The 23,531-nt window shown below is 50.4% G+C and overlaps 1 protein-coding gene across 2 annotated transcripts in view; it reads left to right on the top strand.

Moving 5' to 3' along the window:
- RBM38 (RNA binding motif protein 38) overlaps positions 1 to 23,531 on the top strand; it is a 124,326-nt gene that overhangs the window by 51,121 nt on the left and 49,674 nt on the right. The window lies entirely within an intron of this gene.

Here is a 23,531-nt window from a genome sequence, read left to right as displayed (position 1 = left end):
CAGCCTGAGCTCTGTCCCCACCTGGACACTGGGAGGAGGAAGGCCAGACTTGAGGTCTCCGTGTGACCCTGGGCATGTCCGTTCCCATCTCTGGGCCCCAGTCTCCCGTTGATGATGATGGGGATAAATAACCAGGACTTGTCAAGCACTCCCAGCACACTCTCATCCAGGAGATCTAGAAGCAAGGCTCAGAGAGGGGCTGCGGGCTGCTCGGGTCACCCAGGGGTGACCAGAAGACCAGGTTGAATCCAGCTCTGGTCTGACCATAGGGCCCAGGCTGTCTGCTCTGTCACTGCAGGGCTCCCAGCCTCCCTCCACCCTCAAAAGAGGAAATGCTCTTACAGTCCCATTTCACAGAGGAGGAAACTGAGGCTCAGTGAGTGTGATGACGTTCCCAGGGGTCTGCCCTCTACTCACTTGCACGAGGTTTCCTCGGGCCTAGAGGCCCTCGCACCTTCTGTTCCCTCTGTCTCCCCTTCCCCCTCTAGAGCTGCTTCTTCAGGAAGCCTTCTCCCACCCCCAGGCTAGACCCCACCCCCAGACTAGACTCCGCCCTCCTTTTAGGCACTGACCAGATAGCTTTTCTATTTGCTGCTGTACCCCATCCTCACAAATGGAGTGGATGTAAACAACAGCCTTTATGAGCTGAGTGTGCATGGGTCATAAGTGCAGGGGGCTCCACTTGCTTGTGGTTTTGGGGTCTCCCAAGGTGGTGGTTGGCTACACTCCTTCCTAGAGATCTGGGAAGCACCTGTTTCCTGCTCATTTGGATTGCTCGCAGAATTCAGAGACGTGGCTGGTGGCCCCTGCCTCCAGCAAGCTCAAGGCCAAGTCTTTCTCAGTCTGCCATCTCTCTGATTCTCTCCAATTCTCTTCCACTTTTTTTTTTTTTTTGAGATGTCATTGCCATGTAACATTATATATATGTTATCTTCCATTCTGAAGGATCTTTGTGATTACATTGGACCTGGATCATCCCGGATAATCGCTTCATCTCAAGGTCAGCTGTTTAGATACATAAATCATGGGGATGTAACGTCTGGCATGGGGACAATAGTTCATAATACCAGATTGCATATTTAAAAGTTGCTAAGAGGGACTTCCCTGGTGGTCCAGTGGCTAAAAGTCCACGCTCCCCATGCAATGTGCCCAGGTTCAATCCCTGGTCAGGGAACTAGATCCCACACAGTGCAACTAAGTTCGCAGGCCACAACTAAAGATCCCTGGTTCGATCCCTGAGCTGGGAAGATCCCACGTGCCATGGAGCAGCTAAGCTCCTGTGCCACAACTAAGACCCAGCGAAGCCAAATAAATAAACATAAGTTCCTGAGAGTAGATTAACTTGAAGTCCTCACCAGCAGAAAAAAAGAAAAGTATTTTGTAACCATGTGTGGGGATGCTACTGCTGCTGCTAAGTCGCTTCAGTCGTGTCCGACTCTATGCGACCCCATAGACAGCAGCCCACCAAGCTCCTCCATCCCTGGGATTCTCCAGGCAAGAAGACTGGAGTGGGTTGCCATTTCCTTCTCCAATGCATGAAAGTGAAAAGTGAAAGTGAAGTCACTCAGTCGTGTCTGACTCTTGGCGACCGCATGGATTGTAGCCTACCAGGCTCCTCCATCCATGGGATTTTCCAGGCAAGAGTACTGGAGTAGGTTGCCATTTCCTTCTCCAATGTATGGGGATGGATGTTAGCTATCATGGTGATCATTTCTCAATGTACACAGTTATTGACTCCTTCTGTTGTACACCTGAAACAAATATAATGTTGTATGTCAATTATATCTCAATAAAAATAATTAATAAAAATGTAAGAAAGATTTTCTCAATATAATTTGAAATATAAAATGAGTAGAAATTTAAAAAAAAACTTACCTTGTTCACTTAAAAGTGGGTTGTTCTAATTTGTCTAGATGTTTTCATTCATCTTCTGATTTCTCATGTATTTCTTAATCCTGTTTCCTGCCTAAGTGACTCCACAACTTTAAGACCTTCCAATCTATGCCTATGAAATCATCACATATTCCAGCTGTACCTAACGTTTAAAATTAAGAAAAAAAAATCTAGTGTCATATGTTAAGCGAAAAAAGGTCAGCTGTTTAGTAACCTCAGTTCTCTCTGCAGCCTTTACTCCTCTTTGTCATATAACCTAACGTAATTCATAGAGTCTGGAGACTGGGGCTTGGACTCCTTTGCGGGGCCATTATTTTGCCTCCTGCCTTACCTGACTCGTCTTTTCTGTCACATGCGTTTATCAAATCTGTCATTATATATTCATTTGTGAGAGTCTTTGTTTTCTGTCTCCCTCTCCAGGCCATTAGAGGGTTGGAGGGAATTTGGAGTACAAATTCCCTGAACAAACAGCAGGGCCAGGGTTTGAACCATGTTGTTATATATCAACAAAGAGTGTTCAATGCTCACTCTCTCCTCTGCCTCCAAAAGGGTGCTGTGTCCAGTTGCACAGGTTGTGAACTGCACAACTCTAAGGCTCAGCTTACATCTAAGACTCTGTGATCCTTGAAGTTGGGTAGGGTCCAGCCTTTTGTTCCATGGGCCATGGCTCTGCTCCTGAACCTGGAGCTGTGTTCTCAACCCTGTCTGCCTTTGGAGTCATTCAAAGGGCTTTTAAAATCCTGGTGTCCAGGCCATGCCCCAGACCAGTTGCTTTGGAATCCCTGCAGTGGACTCTGGCATCTGCATTTTCCAGGTGACTCCGAAATCGGGCTGAGACGAGGGCCTCCTTCTGTCAGGTCAGAGAGAGTTATGTAACACAGATGGAGGGACACCCACTTAGCTAACTTTGCATAAGTGAGGCTCAGGAGCTGCCTTCCCCTCCCATTGCCCCATTTCCTCACTCTGTGTGGCTGTGGCCCGGCTCTTGTGTCTCCTACGGCCAATTAGCAGGCCTGCACAGGGCAGATGCCCTCGTGCGCTCAGGGCTGATTTTGAATCTGCCAACATCTGGCTGTCAGTGGACATGGACTGCTCTTGTCTATCAGCCCTGCTCCACCAAGGGAGGCGAAGTGTCTCTTGGGTGACCAGCTGGCTGCAGAGAGGGGCAGGAGGCTCAAGGGTTGGGTGGAGGGAGAGTAGTTTCCTCAAGGAGCCTGTGAGGGTGTCCCTTGCTTGGGTGTCATGTGAAGGTTACTGGATGTTAAGTTTCACTTATCAACCCTGAATGTTCATTGGAAGGACTGATGCTGACGCTGAAGCTCCAATACTTTGACCACCTAATGTGAAGAGCTGATTCATTGGAAAATACCCTGATGCTGGGAAAGATTGAAGGCAGGAGGAGAAGAGGACGACAGAGGATGAGATGGTTAGACAGTACCGCAGACTCGATGGACATGAATCTGAGTAAACTCCAGCAGATAGTGGAGGATGGGGGAGCCTGACTGCAGTCCTGACCCTCTTTGGGGTCACAAAGAGTCGGACATGACTGAACAGTGACAACAAGTTTCACTTCACTTAGCTGCTGTCAATTTGCTGGCATGTTGAAAGTGAACGTGTTTGTCTCTCAGTCGTGCCCAACTCTGCAACTCCGTGGACTATAGCCCACCAGCTCTTCTGTCCATGAAGTTCTCCAGGCAAGAATACTGGAGTGGGTAGCCATTCCCTTCGCCAGGGGATCTTCACAACGCAGGGATCGAACCTGGGTCTCCTGCATTGCAGGCAGATTCTTTACCATCTGAGCCACTGAGGGCATCCAGTTAGTTAACATGCTGACATGTTAGTCGGGAATTACTTGCTCGGAGGGCACTGAGCACAGCTTGTGAAGTCTGGGTGGCTCACTTTTGGGGGCATGTGATGAAATGCTCTGACTGACGGGGTGAGATAGGGCATTGAGGGCTGTTGGGGTAATGCTCTGTCGACACCCTGTTTCCAGAACACTTCTGCTCTACTGGGCACCTTGGGACCCAGCGGGAGGGAGGAAGGAGAGGGCAACCTGGGGAAGCCTGGGGTGGGAGTCAGTAAGAGATGGGATTGTGGCTGGCACATCTCACCATGTGCCAGGAGTACTCGCGGCCCCCTCTTGGTCCCAGTGTAAATCTGGGACCTGTTGGCCATGCCCCACCACTGGAGGTGTGGTCCCTCCTGGGACCCCAGCCCAGAGATGGGCCTGGCAGGTGTCTGCTTTCTCCAGGGTCACCCACAGCTTCACAGCCCTGTGCCCAGTGGCCCTCTGCCCTTGGCATGCACTTATTTGCCCTCCCCAAAGGCTTGTTTCTTTTGCCTGTTGGCTGGGGGCCCAGGCATTTCTGTTTCCTGCTTGGTGAAGTTGGCAGTGGGGGTGGGGAGATTCGGGATCTGCTCAGGGCAGGAAGGGGGAGGACCATGGCTTCTCTTTGGGAACCCCCCAAGCTAAGACATCACTTGCTAAACTGACCGCCTCAACTGCTCACACAGCCCCTCTACCCACAGCCCTAGGGTGTCACTATGCTAAGGGTCTGCTGGTCCTCTGGTCTCATGGCCCAGATGGAGCCAGTCAGACACTGCAGCTTGCACCAAGAAAATTGGTGGGTGGTTCTTGATGGAGACCACCCTTCTCGGTAGTGCTGCAAATTCATTTCCATTATAATACTTCTTAAAGTGAACTGGGCACCTTTTAGGGACAAATGTGTTGGGTACAACTGGGTACAAATGAGTTCACCTAATCCTCAAAAAGTCTTGGGAGCCAGTTAAACTCTTGTACTCATTTTTTAAAAAGATTTTTTTTGGATATGGGCCATTTTCAAAGTCTTTATTACGTCTGCTACAACTGTTTCTGTCTCATGTTTTAGTTTTTTGGCCACGAGGCATGTGGTATGCTAGCTCCCCAACCAGGGATCAGACCTGCACCCCCTGCATTGGAAGGTGAAGTCTTAGCCACTGGAGCGTCAGGGAAGTCTTTCTTGTACCCATTTTGTAGATAAGAAGACCAAGGCATGGAGAGCTCAGTTGACAGGGTGACAGGCTCCTGGGGACGCGGCCTGAGCACCCAGGCTCTGGGAAGAAGTCTGCTGACCCTGAGAGTACACGAGCCTTGGAAGGGGGTTCTCGGCCACAGAGGTCATGGGGAGCACTTCAGCTGCTCTAGAGGAATTGGAACTTTGGAAACCACATGCTTATCTGCTCCCCACAAGAGCTGCAACTGGGCAGGGCTCCTGAGCAGCTAAAATTGGCTGGTTCTTCATTCAATTGCTTGTTCATTCATTCATTCACTCGTTCATTCAACCAGTGTTGATGGAAGCCTTCTCCTTTGCCAAGTTCTTGGCCCAGGGCAGCAACAGCAGCCAGTAGACAGTCAGGCCATGCCCCTCCTCTTCCCTCCCCACCTCCCCTCCCCCAGAGTTCCATATCTGCAGGGGAGATGGGTTAAGAATCAGCAGGCATGTGGTATCTATGCTGTGGCAGGTAGAAGAGCTAGAAGGCCATTAGAGTGGGTAAGAGACTGGAGGCTGATGGGATGGGGTGGGGGTGGGGGTTCTGCCTACAGCAGGGTGTCAGGAAGACCTCTGGGAAGGTGATCTTTGAGACCTGAACAAAGAGAAGGTGAGCCAGGCAGAGAAGAGGTGTGTTCATCTTCAAAACTGTGTAACAAAGAGCCATAAATTTAGTGGCTGAACGAGCACTCAGGGTGTCCATGGGTCAGAAGTTGGCACATTTTAGCTGAGCTCTCTGCTCATAGTCTGACAAGGCTTCAGCTGTGGGGTGGGCTGAGCTGGATTCTCACTGGGAGGCTTACCCACAGCAAGACTATCTTCAGAATTGGTGCTTTTGAACTGTGGTGCTGGAGAAGACTCTCAAGAGCCTCTTGGACTGCAAGGAGATCAAACCCGTCAATCCTAAAGGCAATCAACACTGAATATTCATTGGAAGGACTGATGCTAAAGCTGAAGCGCCAATACTTTGGCCACGTGATGCGAAGAGCCGACACATTGGAAAAGACCCTGATGCTGAGAAAGAGGGAAGGAGGGAGAAGGAGGTGACAGAGGAGGAGATAGTTAGATAGTATCACCGACTCAATGGACATGAGTTAGAGCAAACTCTGGGAGATAGTGAAGGACAGGGAAGCCTGATGTCCTGCAGTCCATGGGATTGCAGAGAGTCAGACACGCTGAGCGACTGAGTAATAAGCTCCCTTAAGTTGCCACAGACTCAGAACTGAGATGCCTTTGTCCTGTAGCTGTTGACTGGGAACTACTCTCAGCTTCTAAAGGCTACTTCTAGATCCTTACCATGTGACCCTCTCCCTCAGTCCTCACGGTTTCAAACTGTGATTTCAGGAGGGCCTTGTCTCTTTTAATACCTCACCTGATTAAACCAGGCCCATCCCAGCTAATCTCCCCTTGGAGAAACTCCAAGTCAACTGATTAGTGACTTCTTCTTGAGACTGATATTCCGTCTTATTCATAGCCTTGCCCACATTCAAGGGAAAGAAATTATGCCAGCTATCTGCACCAGAAGACAGGGTTTTGCCTCCCACGAGGATTGGAGGCTCTCTGTGCTACACGAGGGGGACCAGAGCACTCTTTGGAAGGACTCCTGGTCAAACTGCCTTAGAAAGAAAAGTCAGTGAGAGGCGCAGGCTCCATTCCAAAGCCTTCCTGGGGCCAGCTTTGGGAGTTTCTCCAAGTTCTGGGCGCTGTGTCTGAGAGCCAAGTGTGGAGTCTGCTCCTGTGTGCCTGTATCCTTCACAAAAGAAAGAGACAGAATACTGCTCAGGGCTCTTTCTGTCATGAGTGACACAAAATCTGACTGAATAGACTTAAGAAAAATGATTTTTGTGTAACTGAAATGGTCTGGGGTTGGCTTCAGGCATAGCTACATCCAAGTTATCAAATCCTGTCACCAGGACTTGATTTCTCTCCATCACTGGCTCTGTCTTCCTTTCCAGTCAACTCCTGGCAGCTCAAGATTTACATCCTCCCACCTCCCCTTCCAATAGAAACTCAAGTTATTTCTTTCCAACAGTTTTCACAGAATTAACTCAGACTGGATTGATTTGGGTCATCTTCCTGTCTGTGAATCAATTGCTGAGGCCTGGAGGATGGAATAAGCTGATGGGCCAGGACTGAGTCACATGTCCACCCTTGGACCCTGGAAATGGGGTTCCCTTCAGTTCAGTTCAGTTCAGTTGCTCAGTCGTGTCCGACTCTTTGTGACCCCATGAACCGCAGCACGCCACGCCTCCCTGTCCATCACCAACTCCTGTAGTTTACCCAAACTCATGTCCATTGAGTCGGTGATGCCATCCAACCATCGCATCCTCTGTCGTCCCCTTCTCCTCCTGCCCACAATCTTTCCTAGCATCAGGGTCTTTTCAAATGAGTCAGCTCTTCGCATGAGGTGGCCAAAGTATTGGAGTTTCAGCTTCAACATCAGTCCTTCCAATGAACACCCAGGACTGATCTCCTTTAGGATCGACTGGTTGGATCTTCTTGCAGTCCAAGGGACTCTCAAGAGTCTTCTACAACACCACAGTTCAAAACCATCAATTCTTCAGCGCTCAGCTTTCTTCACCGTCCAACTCTCACATCCATACGTGACTACTGGGAAAACCATAGCCTTGACTAGATGGACCTTTGTGGACAAAGAAATGTCTCTGCTTTTTAATATGCTGTCTAGGTTGATCATAACTTTCCTTCCAAGGAGTAAGCGTCTTTTAATTTCATGGCTGCAATCACCATCTGCAGTGATTTTGGAGCCCAGAAAAATAAAGTCAGCCACTGTTTTCACTGTTTTCCCATCTATTTGCCATGAAGTGATGGGACAGGATGCCATGATCTTAGTTTTCTGAATGTTGAGCTTTAAGCCAACTTTTTCACTACCCAAACAATAGGGAATTGACTTGAGGTAGAGAGTCCTGTAAGAAAATTCTAAGTGCTATTTCCAAAAGATATGAGAGTGGGGATGCAGTCATCTCTGCATTTGATGAGACAAAAATGAGTGTGTGTGTGTATGTCTGTGTGTGTGTGTGTGTGTGTGTGTGTGTGTGTGTGTGTGTGTGTGTGTGTGTGAACCTCACCCATTACACCACCCAGGGCAAGAAGCCAACTGAGGGGAAATTCTTTTTTTAATAAAGTATTTTTATTTTTAATATTTATTTATTTGGCTGCGTTGTGTCTTAGTTGTGGCATGCGGGATCTTTCACTGTGATTTGCAGGCTCAGTATTTGCAACACGCAGGCTTAGTTACCCCAAGGCACGTGGGATCTTAACTCCTTGATCAGGGATTGAACCCATGTTTCCTGCATTGGAGGGCAGATTCTTAACCATTGGACCACCAACAAAATCCCTTGTGGGGAAATTCTAAAGCCAGTGTGTGTCTCTGTGTGTGTATCTGTATGTGTGTGTGTGTATGAGTCAGTGGGCCCTCCCCAAGGTAGGTGGTTGGAGGAAAGAGTTCAGGGGTGGGTGGGCAAAGGAGATATAGCCATCCCTGGAGGAGAGGAAGACTTCCTAAGATTGGAAAGAAGTGTGCATGCGTGCTAAGTTGCCTCAGTAGTGTCTGATTCTTTGTGACCCCATGGACAATAGCCATGAGATTCTCCAGTCAATAATACTGGAATGGGTTGCCGTGAGCTCCTCCAGGGGATCTTTCTGACCCGTGCATCGAACCTGTACCTCTTATGTCTCCTGCATTGGCAGTCAAGTTCTTTACTACTAGTGCCACCTTGGAAGCCCTAGAAGACCCTGAAGGTGACTCAGATCTGGGTTAAATACTGCTTTTGCCATTGATCAGCAGTGTGACCCCAGAGATGCAGTTCCTCTCTGACCCTCAGGCTCCTCCTTTTAGGATGGAGGTTCTGATGGTGGCAGATTAGTTGAGGCCACACAGAGCAGCATTGGGGGCGACTGCATGGCTGGGTCCTGTGGTTTCTCCTTGTCTATTGGGAGAACTTTTGCGGGGTGCAGGGCATGTTTGTTGGGGGGCCGGGGGCGGGTGCTGTGCATCTGTAATTGCCCTAGAGCCTTGACTCCCTGAGGACAGGGCCTGGTCTCTGTCTGCGGCCACCTCTGCTGGCACCGCATCAGGGGTGAGTGAGGAGCTGATCCCCCACCCTGTACTCCCCTGTTCCTCCTGCCACATGGCCTCCCCCAACTCCCCACGGCCCACAGGGCCCTGGCTGCTCTGCAGTGTCACCAGTGCCAGAATCCTTTCATTTTGTTTGGAAGGGCCCACCTCCTTCCCCTCCGCTGTGTGCCCCCATCAGAAGACCTCCAGAGGAACTGAGGTTCAGGCAGGAGCATCCCCTGCCCCTGAATCTGCAGGCTCAAGGTCTGTTCCCGCTACCAGTGGCCAGAGGCACCAGGGATGCTCTGGGAAGGTCGTTCGTCCCTGTGCTCCATGGTCCCGTCAGCAGCTGGCTCCATCCTGCAGCATGCTCTAGGGGCACTTGAAGGCTCTAAGCGCCCACCCACTGCCTGGACTGGAGCAGGGGTCCCTTGTGTGTGAGCTGACTTCCTTCCTAGACCACGGGAAGCAGACAAATGCCATTTCTGGCATCATGGCAAATGCCTGGTGGCTGCTGGCTGTCAGCTTATCTCCTAGAGCTGCGTGGTGACACTTTGACTTTTCCCAGGGCCCCCTCCCCTCCTCCTACTTCCCCTCTTGATAATGGTGTGGGCCACTCTGACCCCTAGATTGATTTGTACTTTTGGGAACTATTGGAGCAGATGAGGGGGTTGGCTAGGCTGCTTGGGTAAAGGCATCTGCTAACAGTGGTCTCCGGATTTCACTCTCTGAAGGCAGAGAGACCCCTGAGCAAGGCTGGTTTTGTGGGTGTGCGACCTGGGTGGTCACACAGGCCCTCTCTGAAGGACCTCACGCTGACTTTAATGCTCTGCTGCCACTGTTTAGAAAGTCTCAATACTTTTTGAACAAAGGCCCCAAGTTTTCTTTTCTCATTGGGCCCTGCCGTAGGATTATGGGGCTGGATGGGACCCTGAGGCTGCTTCCCCCCAAAATTGAAAGAGCCCCTATTTTCCACAAACATTTTCAAATGTCTACTTCCTCCTGAGAGGTATACCCACTGGGAACGGTTCATTCATCCCTGGTTCAGGGGCCCCATAAGAGCTGCCCTGCCATGCCCCATTTTTGATTCTTCACCCTTCTGTTTGGGTTTCCCAGGTGGTGCTAATGGTAAAGAACCCACCTGTCAATGCAGGAGATGTAAGAGACTTGGGTTTGATCCCTGGGTTGGGAAGATCCCTGGAGGAGGGCGCGGCAACCCACTCCAGCGTTCTTGCCTGGGAAATCCCACGGACAGAGGAGCCTAGGGGGCTACAGTCCATAGGGTCACAAAGAGTTGGACACGACTAAAGCGACTTAGCCCCCACACAGTTTTTTCTTTAATTTCTGACATTTCTCCTGTTATAGATTCACTGAGCCAGTGCCAGCCTGGCCTCCCTTGCTGCAGCATCTCGCTTAGTCCTCAAGACACCCCCATCGGATGGAAACGATGGTCAGTCTATTCTACAGATGGGGAAGTCGAGGTTGGGAGTTAGGAGCAACAGGCCGAGGCAGTGCTGAATCCAGGTTGCAGAGCAGGGAACTTTGACAGATGCTTCCTGCCTCAAAGGACAGAGTCTCTGTCTCAGAAATCAGAGGAGAGAAGACCGAGTCCTGTGTCCACAAGCTCTTCCCCTTCACAGTATCCCTTCCCCAGGGCTTTCTCTGTGCAGGGGACGATATAAGACTTTGAGGTGCTCGGGGTCCAAGGCTGTATCATTAGGGTGGGGGTGAGCCACCCATGGGACCCACCAGAGTAGGCCACTTGTGGTTAGTGCCAAGAGCCAGCCCAAGCCTCTCCTGGGCTGGCAGAATGGCCTCCCTGGGGACGTGACGGATCAGCAGAGCCAGGGTTCCCAGAACTAGGTTCTGCAGAGCTTTTTAAAGCCACTTCCTAGGCTAGAGAGAGGAAGATGCCAATTAAGTGCCTGGCTGAAGCGTGAGACCCAAGCGTCCTTGAACCTAGTCACGGAGCCTCCTGGAGTTTCTATTCCAGCCCAGCACGGTGTCTGAAGTCAGGTGGGCCTGGAGGCTTTTCACTAGCATCCCTTATGAGGGGAGATGCTCTAAGCGGACCCCTCAGGATGGTACGTGCCCACCACTGCCCCGGGGGCTCCTGTCAATGTGTGTTCTGGTGGTGCTGATGCTGCTGGTCTGGAGAGAGAGAGAAGGAAAGAAAGAGAGAGAGGTGAAGAAGGAGGGAGGGACAGAGGAAGGAAGGAAGGGAGGAAAGAAGCAGGGAAGGAAGAACTGTGGGGGAGAAGCCCCGAGGAGTGGCGGGTGATGCTGTGCGTTGCCATCAGAGGCAAGAACCAAATTCCAGTCCCATAACAAGTGGCTGTGACTTAGGCCTCAGTTTCCTCCTCTTGAAAATGGAGCTAAAGACAGTTCCTGTTTGGTGGGCTGGGGTGAGGAGGCAGAGGGCCTGGTGCCCTGAAGAAGTTCAGACTAGTAGGTTTTATGTTATTTGAAATATGACCAAGTGAGGGTCTTTCCAGAGACTGCCCTCTGACTTAGGACTCCTCTGCAAAGATGAGCCTGTCATCAGGCACTGGAAGTTTCTTTTATAAAAGAACTCCCAAAGGTGGCGGAAAATCCATATCATGTCCTAGACACTGGGTAGTAAATTTGGGGTAGAAGATGCTGGAGGGGAAATTTGAATTTTGTACTTTGCATCCCTTTTGAATGTATAAGCTCCCTGGGGTCCCTTGTGAACTTCAAGGGGTGCCCTTGAACTCTGAGTGTGGGACATAGGAGAACACTCTGTGCTATCTTTACAACTAAAAGTACTAAAAGTTGCAAAGATAGTACAGAGTGTTTGCCTGTGTCTCTCACTCAGTTTGAATTTCCCATAATGTCATTCTGCATGATTGGGTCCTGCACCAATCCTGGTATCATTATGCACTCGATTCCAGACTTTATTTAGAGTCCACAGGTGCCCGCGCCAGCACACATCCAGGGTGCACGTGACATTTAGCGCTCCTTAGTCCTCTGGTTAGTTACTTAGTTAACTAACCAAGGACTTAGTTACCTTAGTTCCCTGGTCAGTGACTATTTCTCCATCATGCCTTGTTTTTGGTGGTCTTGGCCATTTGGGGGAGTGCAGCTCAAGTGTTTTGTGACATACCTTCGGATCTGGGTCTGCCTGGTTTTCCTCAAGGCTAGACCAGGCTTGGGGTTTGGGGAAAGAAGACCACAGAGGTGAAATTCCCTTCTTGTCACATCCTGCCATGGGCACATACAATCCACATGGCATTTTGTTTACTTTCTAGCCATCCTGGAAAATTAATGATACTACATCTTTCCACCTGCAGTGCGGAGCTGTGGAGGTCTCCACACCAAAGAGATCTCTTAAGGGTCACTCTGGGAGAGGCGACAGGGACCAGTAACGGGAGTGGTCAGTGGGGACTTGAACCCCATCTGTCGTATTTTATGTTTACAAGCTCTTTTCTTTTACTGTGAAATGGTAGATAAATGTGTGAGGGGCCCCATAAGCCGACTCGCTGCACTGAACTAAACACATGTGTGTATACACTTACATACACACATACACACATGTACACAGACACACACAGGGATACAAATACACACATATACACAGTCACAGGTACACACACATACATACACAAGTGAGCACGCTGGGAGAGTCTGAATAAAATGGGTGACTTGTACCCATGTCAGTGTTCTGGTTGTGACCCTACACTATAGTTTTGCAAGATAAAATCATGGAGGGAGGGGCTTCCCTGGTGACTCAGCAGTAAAGAATCCACCTGCCAATGCAGGAGACTCGAGTTCAATCCCTAGGTTGGAAAGATCCCCTGGAGAAGGGAAATGGCAACCCACTCCAGTATTCTTCCCTGGGAAATCCCATGGACAGAGGAGCCTGGTGGGCTATACAGTCCATGGGGTCACAAAGGAGTTAGACACGATTTAGCGACTAAACAACAAAACACACCATCGGGGGAAGCGAGGTGACATTACACAGAATCTCTTTGCATTATTTCTTCCTCCTGCATGGAAATCTACAACTATCTACAAATTACAAGCTTAGTTGAAAATAAATGCTCCAAATGCTTCTGATTGCCCACAGAATTAAATCCAAGCCCTTCTGTGCTTTGGCCATGCCCACCCCAGGCCATACTTGAGTTCTTACCTGGGGTTCCCACCTCCCCCTCCCCCAACCTGCTTTCAGGCCCTTCTACCTTGGGGCCTTTGCACCTGCTGTTCCTCTGCTGAGATGACTCCCCTTCCCTAGGTCCACCTCTTCCAGGTCTGTCCTAGTTGTCCTTAAAGTTTCATTTCAAGCATCACATCCCCTGGGGAGGGTCTTCCTTCCAACAGGATCCATCAGCTCTGCCTGTCCCACCCTATAGCACCCTGCCTCCCATTCTAAGCCCCCATGGCCTGATTATGTGGTTGTTGTGTTGTTATTGGTTTCATGTCCACCTTCCTTCTAGAGGGTGAGGTCATGCAACCCCCAGGCTAAGCAGGCCCTCAAAAAACACAGGCTGGATGAATGGATAGATGAATGAATGGATGAAAACAGCCTTTGCTTCTCAGTTAGTCTGAAACAGGGCCAGAATTTTAATCCTGGCAGTGGAGATGTCAAACTTCCCACCAGAAGAAAACTCATGTTTTCCTCTGGCCTGCTTCTGCTGTGCCCTGCCTTGGATGACATGGCTGCTTGATTTGGGGAGGGTATGGCTCATAGGAAGGAATTTTGAAGGACTTGTCTCCCAGAGGGCTCTGTGAGACCAGAGAGACATTAAGAAATATCTTTCATCAAACTTTAATTCATCCCTGAGAGTGGATTTAATCTCTGCAAGATGAGCTTATTCCAAACCGACACTGCCTGCAGAGCACCTGCCCCGGCTCTGCTCTGAGAAGCAGGCCTGGATCTGCTTGGATGGCTAGGTGTGTGAGGAAAAAGGCTGCAGGTCCGGATTTTCTCTCAGAAGCCTCTCAACCAAAGTTTTGGAAGGTGTTTGTGGATGTCCTTTTGAGGCCAGGCTCAAGGCAGGTTGAAATGCACTCTCGGGGGTCAACCGACCCCACCTGGGCATGGAAGCCGTCACTCTGATCCTCTGACTTCCGGTCATCCTCTATCCAGTCATCCCAGCCTCAGATTCCCTATCCGTAAAATGACCAGATGCTCGGCTTTCAGAATTGTATGTGTGTAGGTGTGTGTGCATGTGTGTGACTGTGTAACCATTCCCTTCCCATATAGGACATCTCTAACGAGTAGTGGATGTGCTGTTTGCAAGCTCCCTCCCTCTTTCTCCCTTGTACCTGGAGGAGGGGAGCAGGGGGACGGAAATACCAGGCAATGACTTTGGCCGACCAGACCAGAGGTGCAGCTTCACAGCCAACACACTGTTCCACAGGGAGCTCATATTTTTTATGTACAAAACAGTATGTGCAAATGAGATTGTGCTTGGAAAGCCCTCCCTTGCCCACTCAGCCTGTGGCACGTGGGAATGGCACAGTCGTGGGTTGAGGGTGGCCCCTCCCACCACAAAAGTTATGTCCCCCTGGAGCCCGCTAATGTGGACCTTACTGGGAAAAGGGTCTTTACAGATGTAATCAAGTTAAGGATCTCAAAATGAAGGCATCCTGGATCAGGGTGGGCCCCAAGTCCAGTGACAAGTGTCCTTAGAAGAGAAGAGAAGGGGACACACAGGGTGGAGCCATGTGATGATGGAGGCAGAGACTGAAGTGATGTGGCCACAAGCCCAGGACACCTGGGGTCACCAGAAGAGCCCAGGAAAGGGTCATCCCCCAGAGCCTGCAGAGGAAGAGAGGCACAGTCAACAATTTGACTTTGGACTCTGACCTCTAGAACTGAGACAGAATGAACTTCTGTTGTCTTAAGCCGCCTGGTTTGTAGTTCATTGTTGCATCAGACATGGAGAAATGAATACAGACATCATAAATGGCTGTGATTATAATTAATCGTCCACCTTGTCGTTCAACCAAAGCTTACATCCCCGTTGAAGTGTGTTGATTCCCGCTGCTGTAGATGAGCAAGAATGAACATTTTATATTTATGGTGTCCCCTCCCCCATGCCTTCCCCGGAGTGTGTGACGCCTGCCTCTCTACTTCTCTTGCTACATGATTTTTAGGAACCTTCTCTTACATCCTGCAATCTGACTTGGCCAATTTCCTTGATGAAATCAGACCTTGGCACAGCACTGAACCCCCAACAGCCTGACTTCCTGGAGGCTGCACCTCCCCCACAGGCCCAGGTGGATGGACAGAGAGAAGGCTCAGGTGTGTTGTCATGGGAGGAAATGGTTTCTTCCAATTCCAATGAACCCTAAGTCCCAGGGAACTTCCCCAAGGCCGGCCTCCAGCTCTCCTAGGCAGAGAAACCAGAGGGTGTGGGAGAATGCTCAGCATCTTTTGAGGGGGTTTGGATGAAAGTGAGTCCTCAGGGGAGAGGCCGGTGGGATAGAAGTCATTTGTTCTGGAAAGAGGCAGGAGCTGGCCGTGAATCCCTCTCCACCTGCATTAGCTGTTGGCCAAAGTACAAGTTACATCACCTCTCTGAGCCTCACTCTGTTCAGCAGCAAAAGGGGATAATAATGGTCCTGACAGCACAGATCAAGGAGATAAAGCTGATGTCCCTCAGGTCATCCTGTGGCGGTGCCCCTGGGGTTGTGCAACCCCGTGCCGTGTACACAGAGCAAAGGCATCCCAAGATGGTGCCTCTTGAGACTCGCCAACTCTGTGTGACTCAGGGAGGCCTCCTGGGGCCATCTCTGGGTAAGTTTAGGGAGGAATCACCCAGACCAGGCCCCCAGCTGGAATCTGCTGCTTTCTAACCCAGAGAGCAATTTATCAGAGCCTGTCTCCCTGCCACATGGTATCTCAAAACTCAGCACGTCTGAAGCTGATAGGTCCAAGGTTGGCCGTCATAGGCTCTTTGTCTCCCCAGCCAAAGAAAGTGAAAGTGTCAGTTGCTCACTTGTGTCCAGCTGTTTGCGATCTCATGGACTGTAGCCTGCCAGCCTTCTCTGTCCATGGAATTCTCCAGGCAAGAATACTGGAGTGGGTTGCCATTTCCTTCTCCAGCGGATCTTCCTGACCCAGGGATTGAACCTGGGTTTCCTGCATCGGCAGGTAGACTCTTTACTGTCTGAGCCGCCAGAGAAGCCAAGTCTCCCTGGTGCCCAGTGCCAAATCCTCTGCTTTGTATTTTCAGCTTCGTTTCCTGCATCCAGGGCACCCTGGTCTGACTCTCCCTCCCTCCAGGTCTGGACCATCAGAAGCCCGCGTTCTCACTTCTCTAACCCCACATGGTGTCCGTGGCAAAGGAAGTTGCGCGGGTCCTTGGCTGGTTGCTGGGGCTCTGGCATGTGGATGGTTGCTGCTGTGTGGTGACTACCCTCCATGGTGATCCATGCCAGGCTGGGACTTCCCCTTCCTCCTGGCCACAGGGAGAAGTACTTCCGCTGCCGATGTGCGGACAAGTTGAGCTCCGACTGTCCCTCCGCACATGGCTATCTGGGTCCTGCCTTCCAGGAGAACCCCTTCCTTTAAGCCTTGCCCTTTCCGGGTTCCTTCACCCGGATGTCTTTCTGGATTGTTTGAGCCCTTCCTTATTCCTCCAGACCCATTTCTAGAGTCACCTGCGATGACACAGCTCAGCCCCTCGAAGGCTTCCTTGCTTCTTTTCGACCTCCATGTGGTGGATTTCACTTAACTTTGCACTCTAGCTGACAGTGAGTATACTTCAGACCTCCCAAAAGCTTCTGCATATACTATCTCATTTAATTCTTTCTATATCCCTGCCAGGTAGGAGAGTTGGGCACTGCTGGCCCTATTTCACAGGAGGGAAATGGAGGCCCCAGAGCTCAGGCTGCTGCCCAAGGCCACACAGCCAGCTGGGGGCAGAGCAGGATGCAGACACAGGGCAGTGCCACATCTGAGCCCCTGCTGGTCCCATCTGGAGGCACAGAGCCCTTCTGGAACCCTTCCAGCAGGGCTGAGGCTAGGCTGAGGCAAGTGAGGCATGGCCCTGTACACAGAAAATGCTCTCATCGAGATAATTACAAAGCAAAATTAAAAAAAGTCAAAATCAATGCTGAGGGCTTCCCTGGTGGTCCAGTAGTTAAGAATCTGCCTGCAAGTGCAGGAGACACGGGTTCGATCCCTGGTCCAGAAAGATCCCACATGCCACAGAGCAACTAAGCCCATGTGTTGCAGCTACTGAGTGCCTAGAGCCTGTGCTCTGCAACAAGAGAAGCCACCGCAATGAGAAGCCCGTGCACCACAACTAGAGAGAAGCCCCTGCTCGCTGCTACTAGAGAAAGCCTCCAGATAGCAATGAAGACTCAGCAAAACCAATAAATAAATAATTTAAAAAAAATAAATTGCCGAAAAAAAGTTATGAGGTACAAAATACGGAAAAGTTTAACACAGACAGGCGGCAGCCCTGTGCTGGCACCATCCTGCCTCACTTGCCTCGCCCTAAACCCAGCCCTGGTGCCAATGAACATTATTTACACAGACAGATGGTGGCCTATAGTGTCTATAGTTTACTGATCTGAATTTTGCAAACTGAAGGCTTCATGTATGTGCTGCTTCCCCACTGCCACCCAATTTTTATTATGTAAAGCTTCCAGCATGAGGAAACGGTGACAGAATATCATACAACAGGTCTTGTGGTGTGTGTCCCTTTTTCTTCCCTTCTGGACCGGGCTTCCCTGATGACTCAGACGGTAAAGAGTCTGCCTGCAGTGCAGGAGACCTCGGTTCGATCCCTGGGTTGGGAAGATCCCCTGGAGAAAGGAACGGCAACCCACTTCAGTATTCTTGCCTGGAGAATTCCATGGACAGAGGAGCCTGGCAGACTACAGTCTATGGGGTCAGAAAGAGTCGGACATGACTGAGCGACTAACACTGGACAATAAGCACCTCAAGGCCAGTAGTGTCGAGTGCAAAGGTTCATGCACTTCATACAAGGGCCGCATCTTGGGCCCACCCTAGACCTCTCCCATCAGATCAGCACTCCCCGGGGCGTCCGTGGGCACAGTCAGGCCTTGCGGTTAGACACATTGAGTTCAAGTCCTCATCCTGGCACTTTTAGGCTCCTCAACTTGACAGCGATCATCCTGTGCTGGGGTTTCTGCTAGGTCCTCTGCAGACATAATCTCATTAATCTTCATAACAACCCAGGGGCTCTCAGCCAGTGATCCTGTCTCCCTGAGGACACTTGGCGACATCTGGAGACATTTCGGTCATCACAGCCAGGAGTGGCTGCTACCTGCATCTTGTGAGTAGAGACCCTGATGCCACTGAGCCCCTGGCAGTGCAGGACATACCCCTGCACAGAATGGTCCAGGCTGAATGGTTGTGGTGCCGAGGCTTAGAAACCCTTCCAAGTGAGCCAGTGACTGTCATCATCTCTGTTTTGCAGAGAAGGAAACTGAGGCTTAAGGAGGGAAGGGTTCCAAAGTCACTGCACAGGTGGTAGGTAGGGGCTGTGATAGCAGTGGGAGAGCTCATTCATTCAGTCAACCAACTTTCTACAAAGCATCTCCTCTCTGTTCAAAGAGGGAATTGCACATGCCTGTGCGGACACACAGTCAGCATTCAGCCAGTGCTGCCACTGATCAAACCAGAGGCTCATAACATTTGCTGAGCACTCAGAAACTGTATTGTGGCCATTGCCCATTAGAGGCCAGAGGATCCAGCTCTGATGTTCCCACTTAGTATTTTCATTTGGACAGAGGGAAGGCCTTGAGGGGAACTTGCCGGTATCTTCGACTTCCTGATTCCAAGTCTTGGTGCAGAGCTGAGCTGCCCTGGGGGGTGCCCAGAGCCCTGGGGTTCATGGCCTGGCAGCACCCCAAAGCGACCCATCTGGGGAGCAGACGAGCTATTCACAGACCTCCACCTGGAGACCATGAGAGCTGGTGAAGAGAGCTCAGGTCCTGGGACTGTGGTTCCCGGGCGGGTCCAGCGATATTCAGGACATACTTTTGCTAAAAAAAAGTGATTCCTTGTTTAATTGAAATTCAAATTTAACTGGGTGTCCTGTGTTTTCTCTGCAGCCCTACTTCCTGGATGGCCCCACATCTCCCCTTCCCTCCTTTATTATTTTATGTAAACTTTTATCAAGATGTAAAATATACAAACAGAAAAGAGCACAGATCTTAACTGACCAGATGCACAAATCTCCACAAAGGGAGCACACATGAGTATCTAGCACCCAGATCCAGAAAGAGAACGTGAGCCTCAAAGTTCTCCTTGTGCCTTTCTGGGTCCCCTGTCCCACCCCGGGGTTACCGCTGTCTTTATTTTCGGCTCCACACATGGATGATTCCTGTCTTTGAATGATCTGTACATGGAAGCACACAGTATGTTCTTCTGGTCTGGCTTCCTTCTCATGTCGAGATGCATCCCTGTGGCTGGGGTCTCATCTGTCCTCAGTGATCAGGAATATCCCACAGTTGTATACACAGCCCCTTTTTTCTCCACCCCATCGATGGGCATTTGAATTATTCCTAGTTTGGGGCTCTTATAAATAAAGTTGCTAAGAGCATTCTTGCACAATCCTGTTTTAAGTATTACCCATCCCCAGTTAGGGAAGATCCCCTAGAGTTGGAAATGGCATCCTGCTCCAGTATTCTTGCCTGGAAAATTCCATGGACTGAGGAGCCTGGTGGGTTACAGTCCACGAGGTTGCAAAGAGTCGGACATGACTGAGCGATTGAGCAGTATGCACCCCCCAACACATACCCCAGCTAGCATCTTAGGCACTTGATGGATCTGTCCAGCTGTCTGCCCATTGACTGGAAGCCCCACAGGTACAGGCTGGCTGTTCAGTCTGGTGCCCAGCCCCTAGCACGTTGCCTGCACACAGTAGGTGCTTAGTATGTATTTGAAGGATGGAAGAACACCTGCTCCCTCTCTCCCTGGGCATCTCGGGTCCAGGCTCTCCTGGGAACAATGTTCATCAAGAGATAAGTTTGGGGCACAGAGCTTGGATTTGCATGCATTTTGACTGGAGACCCAGGCAACCGCCATGTAAATGTTAGGGAAATGGGCACCCGAGGCTCTGGCAGAGGAAAAGATGGAAGGGTTCAAGGAGCAGGAACCAGCTTCCTGCAGCCTGCCGGCTGGGCTCCACCTGCACGGATGTCCTATTTATAACTACCCCAGGCTGCCTGATGCTCCCCAGATGTCACCAGTGGGAACATTCTTGGGCTTCTGCAATGCCTCCAGGCACTCTGAGTCCAGTGGCTCAGAGCTGCATGATAAAGGCTGATAAAAGACTCCAAGCCCAGCAACGGCCTGGCCCCCCAGCTCCTCCAACCTGTGCTGTCAGAGTCCCATAAAAATAGCCTGCTTCTAGCTATTTTGGGCCCCAGAAAGCCTCAGAGAGACACAGTGTTCTGAGGAGAACCAAGAGGGAACCCAGAGCAGCTGAGAGGGATCCCTGATGAACAGGGAAACCCAGCCGCAGATGGTCTTTTCCAGCAAATGGGAATGTTTCTGAAAATTGCAAATTAGCACCCAGTATGTAAGAGGAATATTCACATGAAATATTCACATGAAATATTCACATGCAGTTCCTGACTCTCCTTACCTGCCCATTTTGCACCTGCCCACCCCAAGGGGCATTTGAATTGTGGCCCTGGGTTCACTTGGTCCTGTTGGGCTTGAGGGCAGGGGTGATTTCAGGCAAACCTCTCATTTATTTTTTTCATCTCGTTCAACATTTTTTAAATTAATTTATTTTTAGTGGCATATAGTTCCTTTATGGGACTTCCCAGGTGGCGCTAGTAGTAAAGAACTCGCCTGCCAATGCAGGAGACTTAAGAGACAAATGTTCAATCCCTGGATAGGGAAAATCCCCTGGAGGAGGGCGTGGCAACCCACTCCATTATTCTTGTCTGGAGAATTCCTCGGACAGTGGAGCCTGATGGGCTATAATCCATGGGGTCACAAAGAGTCAGACACAACTGAAGTGACTGAGCACGCATACATAGTTGGTTTAGAATATTGCGCTACTTTCTGCTGGACGATGAAGTGAACCAGTCATAAGCATACATATATTCCCTCCCTCCTTCCCACCCCTCATCCCACCCCCCATCCCACCCATTTTACGTGTGAGGGCTCTGGCTGCACAAAAGTTCACAGCCCAGGTGTGAGGTCCTTCCTTTTGGAAATCCCATCGCATCCCAGTGGAAAGTTTCTCTCTTCTGTTTAAACATCTCTCCCTTCAAATTAACTCACTCTCTCAAAGTCTCTCTTTTACTGTTAAAAAAATAGTAAAAACAAATTTAAGAACATTTTTATAAAGAGGGGGTGCTGTAACTCCCCCTCCCCCAGCTCAGCTGCCTTCAATGTGGCATATTCCCTTTCCTGTGGTGCTACCAGAGTTCAACCTGCCGCTGCCAAGTGGCCTCAAACACCAGGATGAATAGTTAGTCCTGTCAACACAGTTGATCAGCTGCTGTCACTGTCCTGAGATGCACAAATGAGTGGTGGCTGCTTTCCAAGGGGTTCTCAGCATTGGTATCTGAGTCCTGGGTTCTCCATCTTCTTTCTCCCAATGTGACCCTCAGTTTCCCCATCTGTGAAATGGGCATGGAGAGCTACCTCACAGGTGGTTGCATGGACCAGGGAGATACTGCCGTGGAAGGTTGAGCACAGGGGCAGGTGAGCCCCACCCTCCTCAGGTGGCCCCCTTAGCCCAGCATCCCTCCCACTCACTGCTCAGGCTGTTGTGATGTTGCCTTGCTGCCCTGAAATTGCAGTGAGGTCCTGCATCCACAACCTTCCTCTCCTTTCCATTCCGTCTTTTCCCTACTCTTGCCTTCTTTCCTCCTCCTCTCCTTAGGTGAAGTTCTTGGGAGCGATGTAGTGTGACTGTTAGGGGTAGGCCTGGCTGCAAGGTCAAGAGCCTCCTCAGGGCCAGGCTGAGTGTGAGGACAAACAGCTCAGGGACAGCGAACTCTGGAGGGGGTGTGAAGATCCCTGAACCAGCCTCCCAACATCTGCCAGACCCTGGCCTGGCCTCTGCTCTGGACATGGAGGCTCTTTGCATATGCAAAGGAGCCTTCAGCCTCCCCAGGCCTCGGGCAGCATCATTCCTGCCACCTGCTCTGGAAGTGGAGACTGGGGCCACTGGGTCCTTCCAAGGGGTCGAGTTAGGGACTCCCTGTTGGGGCAGGAGAGGAGCCGAAGTCCCTCGGTGCTGGGGAAAGATGCTGTGGCTTTCCCTCCTGCTCTGCTTTGTCTCTTCCTGTCTCTTCTCCTCTTTGTCTCTTTCTCCCTCTCTTCCTCCCTCCCAGCCCTCCCCACCTTTTTCCTCACCCCAATCCCTTCTGATGGAGACCTGACAGTCCAGGCTGTCCTTTCCAAAGGGTGCCTCTACGTGGAGAAATGCCAGGATTGACCATGTGACCAAAGATATCCCCCATCCTAATCCTTATAATAATCTGTGACACTCCCTTACATGGCAGGGAAGTTAAAGTTGCAGAGGGAAGTGATGTTGCCAATCAGCTGACTTTAAAACAGGGCGGTTATCCTGGACGATCCAGGTGGGCCAATGTCATCACTATGCATGTGCAGGCGCATGTGCATGCTAAGTCGCTTCTGTCTAGTCTGACTCTGTGTGAGCCTATGAACTGTAGCCCACCAGGCTCCTCTGTCCATGGGATTCTCCAGGCAAGAATTCTGGAGTGGGTTGCTGTTCCCTTCTCCAGGGGATCTTTCAGATCCGTGGATGGAACCTGGGTCTCCTGCATTGTCAGGCAGATTCTTTACCGTCTGAGCCACCAGGGAAGACTCCCTGCAATGCTATCACAAAATCCTTTCAATGGAGGCAGGAGAGTCAGTGTCAGAGGGAGAAAAATAAGCCAGCCTTTCCTGGCTTTGAAGGTGGAAGAAGCCATGAGCCATGGGATTTTGGCAGGCTCCAGGTGCTGGAAAAGGCAAGTATAAACGGATTCTCTTCTAGAGTCTTGGGCATCTCACTGCCCAGATTCAAATCCTGGCTGAATCTATGAGCTGTGTGGCCTGGGTCGTGTTTCTTAACTTCACTGTGCCTTGCTTCCTGCTTTGTAAAAAGTAAATAATGATGGCATTTCCCCCAAGGGATGGTTGTGAAGACATGAGATCATGAGTGTAAACCCCTTGGACCAGGAGCAGCCCATTGCCCATGGGCTCCTGATAATGACTTCCAGATTTTTAATTTTCCCCCAGATACCACCTTCCTCACAGACAGTGGCCGAGTATGTTTGCCGGAGGGAGACATGAGGTAAAATTCAGCTTCTACTGGCTACTCTGATAGGTATCCTTGTGAAACCATGGCTTTTCTATGAGAAACTTTGTCATGAAAGATGGCTGTCCCACCATCTAAGTCAGATTTAGGGAGCCCCATGCTGTGAGCTGTGCTGCTTAGAAATACTGTTCATTATGAGGTTGCTCATGTCATTTGGTAAGGAATTGAATCCCCCATCAAGTAAATGTATTGCTATTAGTTTCAAAGAATGGTCTTGGATTTCTACTTCTTTCAAAA

This window comes from Giraffa tippelskirchi, chromosome 13, assembly GCF_054371585.1.
Source record: "Giraffa tippelskirchi isolate mGirTip1 chromosome 13, T2T-mGirTip1v1.2.pri, whole genome shotgun sequence".
NCBI lineage: Eukaryota > Metazoa > Chordata > Mammalia > Artiodactyla > Giraffidae > Giraffa > Giraffa tippelskirchi.
The sequence above is the reverse complement of the archived record's forward strand: the minus strand, read 5'-3'. Positions and strand labels throughout refer to the sequence as shown.